This window comes from Schistocerca americana, chromosome 4, assembly GCF_021461395.2.
Source record: "Schistocerca americana isolate TAMUIC-IGC-003095 chromosome 4, iqSchAmer2.1, whole genome shotgun sequence".
Lineage (NCBI taxonomy): Eukaryota > Metazoa > Arthropoda > Insecta > Orthoptera > Acrididae > Schistocerca > Schistocerca americana.
In genome coordinates, this window is record NC_060122.1 from 463107481 (window position 1) to 463115521 (window position 8041).

The window sequence follows — 8041 nt, forward strand, 5'->3', positions numbered from 1 at the left end:
GGAAAACACACGCAAACAAAAGCGCTGCACATACACCGCCATGTGGCCCCTCCCCCCGTCAACCCACCACACCCCCATTCATCTCGCTCCCCATCGGTCAGCCCACTACCATACGCCGACGCAAATTGGTGTACACATGCCAGTTGTCGTGTGCCTCTATACCTCCACCGATGCACAACCACTCCCACATCCCTTCTAACCACTGCCCCGCCCACCACACAGACATATACACACGCATAAGCGAGGCCGCTGTAATGTTGGACGAAACCGCCACAGGAAGCAATCAAAAACGTCAACAGCGGGCTCGCCGTCGTAAAGTGAGTTTGGTGTAGAATACGATACACGTTGAAATCGTCTATATTTTTCATGTCTTGTGATCTCTGGTTGGCAATAAAGCGAGGTTAATACAGAAGGCTCTAGACGACGAAACACTTCTCCATATAACTGTAAAGCCACCTTCATAAACTTCTCGCCAGCGCTCTCCATATAGTTACTTGATTAGAAGCGTCGGCGTTGAAAGATGTGGAAAACGAAGTGATACGTGAGAGTATAGGTACCTTTGCTCCATGTTGACGAACAGCATGTTGAAAAACAGCAAAATATTTTAAAAACTATTGAGTAGAACTGAACCAACGAAAATGAGCAATCGGGCCCTCAATACGACCGCCGCGTCACCCTCCACTCTGTAGAGTCTTGCCTATGAGGTACGGTATGGCATAGCGACAGTACATCGCTCACCCCGTCGTTGTCCGCTTTCGGACCTGGTAGCCTCGGCTGATCAATAAAGTGGATCCTCAGCTGACACTACGGGGATTAGTGCACCCCCTTTCAGTCCTCTTGCTAATTGAAAATCCCTGGGAATACCAGAAACTTAACCTGTGTCCTCAGCATAAGAAACAGACGCACTGTCAACTTGGCTACGTAGGCGGACGTTTATCAGCGTTAATCTAATACAATACGCAGCGTGAGGATTAAGGTTAAAACATACTGAAGTCGAAAATAATTAAAGAGGAGAAGACGTGAGCAGCAACGAAACTGGGAAAATGCAGTAGGATAGATGATATGAAATGCAGACTGGAAACAGATGTAAAGTTTTGTTCAAAAAGACAAATATATTATAATGACAAATGAATTTAGGAGCTAGAAAGCCTTGGGAAAGTATTCCTGAATGATGTAACTTGATACAGAATTGAAACTTGGACTACACTGAGGTGAAAATCTCATGGGATAGCGATATGCACACTTACAGATTGCGGTAGTAGGGCGTACACAAGGTGTGAAGGGCAGTGCACTGGTTGAGCTATCATTTGTACTCAGGTGGTACATATGAAAAGATTGCCAATGTGATTTTGACCGCACGAGGGGAATTAAGAGACCCTGAACGCGGAGTGGTAGTTATAGCTAGACGTACGGCGCATTCCATTTTGGAAATCGTTGACGAACTCAGTATTCCCAGCTCCACAGTGTCAAGAGCGTGCCGAGAATACTACGTTTCAGGAATTACCTCTTACCAACGGCTATGTAGAAGGCGACGGCCTTCAAATGGTTCAAATGGCTCTGAGCACTATGGGACTCAACTGCTGAGGTCATTAGTCCCCTAGAACTTAGAACTAGTTAAAGCTAACTAACCTAAGGACATCACAAACATCCATGCCCGAGGCAGGATTCGAACCTGCGACCGTAGCGGTCTTGCGGTTCCAGACTGCAGCGCCTTTAACCGCACGGCCACTTCGGCCGGCTCCGACGGCCTTCACTTAATGTCAGAAGGAAGCGGTGTTTGTGTAGAGTTGTCAGTGCTAACACACAAACATGAAGAAATCACAGAAATCAATGTGGGATTACGACGAATGTATCCGTTACGACAGTGAGGCGAAACTTGGCGTTAATGGGCTTTGGTAGTAGACGACCGACGCAAGTGCCTTCGCTAACACGACGACATCGCTTGCAGCGCCACGACCGGGCTCATGGCCACATTGGTTGGACCGTAGACGAATGGGAAACCGTAGCCTGGTCAGATGAGTCCCGATTTCAGTTGGTAAGAGCTGACGGTAAGGTTCGACTGTGGTGCAGACACCACGAAATCATGGACCCAAATTGTCAACAAGGCACAGTGCAAGCTGGTGCTGGTTCATAATAGTGTGGACTGTGTTTGCATCGAAAGGAGTTGGTCCTGGTTATATTAGATTACTTGGAGACCTTATCCAGCCATTCATGGACTTCATAGCAACGGTAGAATTCTTATGAACAACAATGCGCCATTTCACCAGCCCACAATTATTCGTACTGGTGTGAACAACATACTGGAAAATTCTAGCGAATGATTTGACCATCCACATAACGTGACATGCATCACACCGAACATTTGTGGGATGTATTCGAGAAGTCAGTTCATGCGCAAAATCGTGCACTGGCAAAACTTCACCAGTTATGAACGGCTACGGTGTCAGCACGGCTCATTGTTTCTGCAGGGGACTCCCAACAACTTGTTGAGTCTATGTTACGTCGCGTTGCTGCACTAAAGTCGGTCAGAAGGAAGTCCAACGTGATATTAGGAGATATCCCATGACTTTTGTCACCTCAGTGTACCTCTACTACAAATGAGTATAACGAATGAAACGAGGAAACTGATACACCGGGAGCGAAGTAAATTTGAGCATTTGAAGGGCAGTGGCATAAATGGATGCTTGTAATTGAGTCTAAACCTCGAACACACCGGCAAATCATATTTGGAGAACCTACCAGCGTCGGATCCATCCTACACCAGCTTCTTAGTAAAAAACCTGATCAATGCAGATCACTACAGTAATTTAAGTACTGTGTATAGCCAACCAGGAAATTCAGATGTAAGGGGAAATTTAAAAGGGACAAATAGCGCACCAGTACTCACCACAAGAGGTGTAACAACCAGAAAACAGTATCTAGTCGCAGCTGCTGCAGTTCCACGTACAATGAACTTCAAAGAGTTACCAGAATTCTCAGGGGAAGCTGACTGTTAAGCAAAAGTTGTATCTGTGGTGTCACCGCCAGACACCACACTTGCTAGGTGGTAACCTTTAAATCGGACGCGGTCCGTTAGTATACGTCGGACCCGCGTGTCACCACTATCAGTGATTGCAGACCGAGCGCCGCCACACGGCAGGTCTAGTCTAGAGAGACTCCCTAGCACTCGCCACAGTTGTACAGCTGACTTTGCTAGCGATGGTTCAATGTCTACATACGCTCTCATTTGCAGAGGCGACAGTTTAGCATAGCATTCAGCTACGTCGTTTGCTACGACCCAGCAAGGTGCCATGTTCAGTTACTATAATTACTTCAAGAATGTATTCTGAATAGATAATATTGTGAATCATGTACCGTCAAGAGCGACGTTCATCGTTAATGGTTTAAAGTTAAGTATCAAACTAATTACGTCCGCTTTCTGAATTCTCATTCCTTGTCATGTTCCAGACCTCACGTCTGTATAGTTCTTCCCTCCTCACGCCAGCCTGCGTGAGCTAAAACGCGTTCCTTTCGGCCTCCACTTGTAACAAGGTGTTGGCTTCTGCTAACACAAAAGTATCAGCCTCCGCAACGCAACGCATCCCCTCAGCAAACAATGACGTAACTTCTCGTGGTGTGATAATGTGAGCACTCGTTCAAATCACTTAAGAATACTGACTAGGAGACCACGCCTAGTGTCATCACGTGATTGCCAAGGAACTTCGCTCAGTTTAAGAGGAATCATAATAATAGAACGCGTGACGCGACTTATGCGTAGACATTCAACCGTTTCTGAGAAAACAACAAGGTTTTCAACGTATTTTCGAGGTGCTTTATGTGCCATTTATCGCGCGATGTCCTCAGACGAAATGGTCGTTCAGTCGTTAGTGTCCCTGTTCCTTAACATTGGGCCACCCGTTCGACACCCGATTATTGCTCTTATTTATTTTATTTTGTTCTTTTCATTTACCTAACCGTATCCGTACGCGATTAGTACTAGAATGTTTCTCCTCAAATTGAGGATGCAATAGATCTATAAAAATTGTAAAATTGCGCCTGGATTTCACTATCAATATCTCATTTTACTGTATAATACTTGTGTGTATGATATGATGAGGGGTTACAATCTTTTTGTTGTTGTTGTTGTGGTCTTCAGACCTGAGACTGGTTTGATGCAGCTCTCCATGCTACTCTATCCTGTGCAAGCTTCTTCATCTCCCAGTACCTACTGCAACCTACATCCTTCTGAATCTGCTTACTGTATTCATCTCTTGGTCTCCCTCTACGATTTTTACCCTCCACGCTGCCCTCCAATACTAAATTGGTGATCCCTTGATGCCTCAGAACATGTCCTACCATCCGATCCCTTCGTCTAGTCAAGTTGTGCTACAAACTTCTCTTCTCCCCAATCCTATTCAATACCTCCTCATTAGTTATGTGATCTACCTATCTAATCTTCAGCATTCTTCTGTAGCACCACATTTCGAAAGCTTCTATTCTCTTCTTGTCTACACTATTTATCGACCATGTTTCACTTCCATACATGGCTACACTCCATACAAATACTTTCAGAAACGACCTCCTGACACTTAAATCTATAGTCGATGTTAACAAATTTCTCTTCTTCAGAAACGCTTTCCTTGCCATTGCCGGTCTACATTTTATATCCTCTCTACTTCGACCATCATCTGTTATTTTGCTCACCAAATAGCAAAACTCCTTTACTACTTTAGGCGTCTCTTTTCCTAATCTAATTCCCTCAGCATCACTAGACTTAATTCGACTACATTCCATTATCCTCGTTTTGCTTTTGTTGATGTTCGTCTTATATCCTCCCTTCAAGACACTATCCATTACGTTCAACTGCTCTTCCAAGTCCTTTGCTGTCTCTGATACAATTACAATGTCATCGACGAATTTCAAAGTTTTTATTTCTTCTCCATGGATTTTAATTCCTTCTCCGAATTATTCTTTTGTTTCCTTCACTGCTTGCTCAATATACAGATTGAATAACATCGGGGAGAGGCTACAACCCTGTCTCACTCCCTTCCCAACCGCTGCTTCCCTTTCATGTCCCTCGACTCTTATAACTGCCATCTGCTTTCTGTACAAATTGTAAATAGCCTTTCACTCCCTGTATTTTACCCCTGCCACCTTCATAATTTGAAAGAGAGTATTCCAGTCAACATTGTCGAAAGCTTTCTCTAAGTCTACAAATGCTAGAAACGTAGGTTTGCCTTTCCTTAATCTAGCTTCTAAGCCAAGTCGTAGGGTCAGTATTGCGTCACGTGTTCCAATACTTTTACGGAATCCAAACTGATCTTCCCCGAGGTCGGCTTCTACCAGTTTTTCCATTCGTCTGTAAAGAATTTGCTCTAGTATTTTGCATCAGTGACTTATTAAACTGATAGTTCGGTAATTTTCACATCTGTCAACGCATGCTTTCTTTGGGATTGGAATTATTACATTCTTCTTGAAGTCTGAGGGTATTTCACCAGTCTCATACATCTTGCTCACCAGATGGCAGAGTTTTGTCAGGACTGACTCTCCCAAGGCTGTCAGTAGCTCTAATGGAATGTTGTCTACTCCCGGGGCCTTGTTTCGACTCAGGTCTTTCAGTGCTCTGTCAAACTCTTCACGCAGTATCATATCTCCCATTTCATCTTCAGCTACATCCTCTTCCATTTCCATAATGTTGTCCTCAAGTACATCGCCCTTGTATAGCCCCTCTATATACTCCTTCCACCTTTCTGCCCAGCCGGCCGAAGTGGCCGCGCGGTTCTGGGGCTGCAGTCTGGAACCGCGAGACCGCTACGGTCGCAGGTTCGAATCCTGCCTCGGGCATGTATGTGCGTGATGTCCTTAGGTTAGATAGGTTTAACTAGTTCTAAGTTCTAGGGGAATAACGACCTCAGCAGTTGAGTCTCGTAGTGCTCAGAGCCATTTGAACCTTTCTGCTTTCCCTTCTTTGTTTAGAACTGGGTTTCTATCTGAGCTCTTTTTAACTTCTCATATTTTGATATCTCATTCTCGTACCAATTCTGATAATAATTCTTGTATTTTATTCATATTTTTTTTCTTCAAGAAGGTTTGGTGCAATAGTAGCGATAGTAGAAACATTCGAAACATAGGTATTTCGAAAGCAACGAGCATCGCGTGAAGGCCGGTATGCGACAGTGACATTTCTTCGTATGAATCTCACCCGGGAAAGATACATGTTTAACGCTGGTGACGATTTATCGCTTGACAATAATTTCGTGGTAAACTATGCATAACGGATCACTTTCCAGAAAACTGGCACTTGCAACTGTTTAAAAAACAAGATATACTACAGATGTTTTACAGAAAACAATTTCGAATAATTTTCTCATTTTTTTTAAATTTATTCAACTGACATACAACTAGTAGACGAGTAAAAACAACGTTACAGCAATATACGCTGGAGAACATTTCCGTAGTAAATTTCTACAGATATGGGTACATAAATGAGAAAGAAAAATAAAAGTAATCATTCGGTTTCGAACCCAGGACGCAAAAATTAACATACCGCGCTGCATCAATTGTGCCACCATTTCATCTGAAAATATCTCACGGTAGAAGTCACACATATTACCTCGAAAATACGTCGAAAATTGGACCTTCGCCTTTTCAGAAAAGATCAAGTATCTATGGATAAGCAGGGTCACGTGTTCATTTATTTTGACCTCTCTTCCACTCAGCGAAGTTTCTGGGGAGTCGGATTATGTCCTTTGTCATGTTCTCTCTTGGTGTTCAAGGGCCACAACTGTCCTTTTGTCGGATTTTGGTGTTTGTGAAATGATGGTTGAGGTTGCATGAGTGTTGTCGCGGAGTGTTTCTGATTTGAATTATTGGAAGTTTGATGAAAAAGTTACATGTTAAGCCAAGTTAACACACGAAACTATAGTGACGCCAAATCTAGTGGCATACCGCAACGGCCCTGCAGTTGCACGTGTGAACACATAGTTTTTCAGTGGTGTCACTCAAGTGAGGCAACATTTCACTTGCCAAGAGAAGGTCAACTAGGTTGTACTTTTCGACGGAATCACTCCTGCTCTACCACTGAATAGCATCATTAGAGTTCTCCCTGATGTCTGTACTTCGAAACACGAGCATTCTGTCACATTTAGCGTGGAGTAATTGCTGCTGTACTCCAATCGTATTTAGTGTGTTTACATTTCATTACTGAAAAATTACCGGTGTGTGTGTGTGTGTGTGTGTGTGTGTGTGTGTGTGTGTGTGTGTGTGTGTGTGTGTGTGTGTGTGTCAGTGTATATCGGTGAGTATGTGGTCCTCATTTCCTCCAGAACCTCCGGACCGGTTTCAAGTAAACTTGGTGCCAAGAGCTGTTTCGTTATTTGTGTTTTAAGGAAGAGATATCGTCCTTTCTTGTGAGTCGATGCGAAAAAGTTGCTATTACCACAAACTATATCTTGTTTTTAAAATGAGATTTTCTCTCTGCAGCGGAGTGTGCGCTGATATGAAAGTTTGGAAGGTAGGAGGCGAGGTACTGGCAGAAGTAAAGCTGTGAGGACGGGGCTTGAGTCATGCTTGGGTAGCTCAGTTGGTAGAGCAATTGCCCTCGAAAGGCAAGTCCCGAGTTCGAGTCTCGGTCCGGCACATAGTTTTAATCTCCGAGGAAGTTTTATATCTTGTTTTTCTCTAAGTACTTATCAAAATAATCAGAATTGTATAGAAGCTTATAAATCTGTATATCTATAGTAAGGCAGCGGTTCTTATTTCAGAGAAATGAAGGATATCGTGCAACAATTTGCATTGGATTTCTCATTTATTTTTGCCTCGCCTCCAAGTCAGAAGAATGTCTGCGGAATTCCGACTACAGGTAAAGCATGATTATTTTTCTGAAATATCAGCTCAAACTTTTATTTGAAGAGAAGCTGTAATATTCCAACCAACGGATTTGCCACAATGGTAACGCGTCTGATCATAAATGTTAAGCTCGCTTGGGCTTGGCTAACGCCAGGGTGGGTGACCATCCGGGTTTGCCGAATTCTGTTGGCAAGTGGACTACACTCAACCCTTG

General features: G+C 43.7%; 1 non-coding gene across 1 annotated transcript; it reads left to right on the forward strand.

Moving 5' to 3' along the window:
* The first annotated feature begins 7545 nt into the window (after positions 1–7545).
* Trnas-cga lies at positions 7546–7618 on the forward strand. The gene has a single exon. It is a non-coding gene; the product is annotated as a tRNA-Ser (tRNA).
* The last annotated feature ends 423 nt before the right edge of the window (positions 7619–8041 follow it).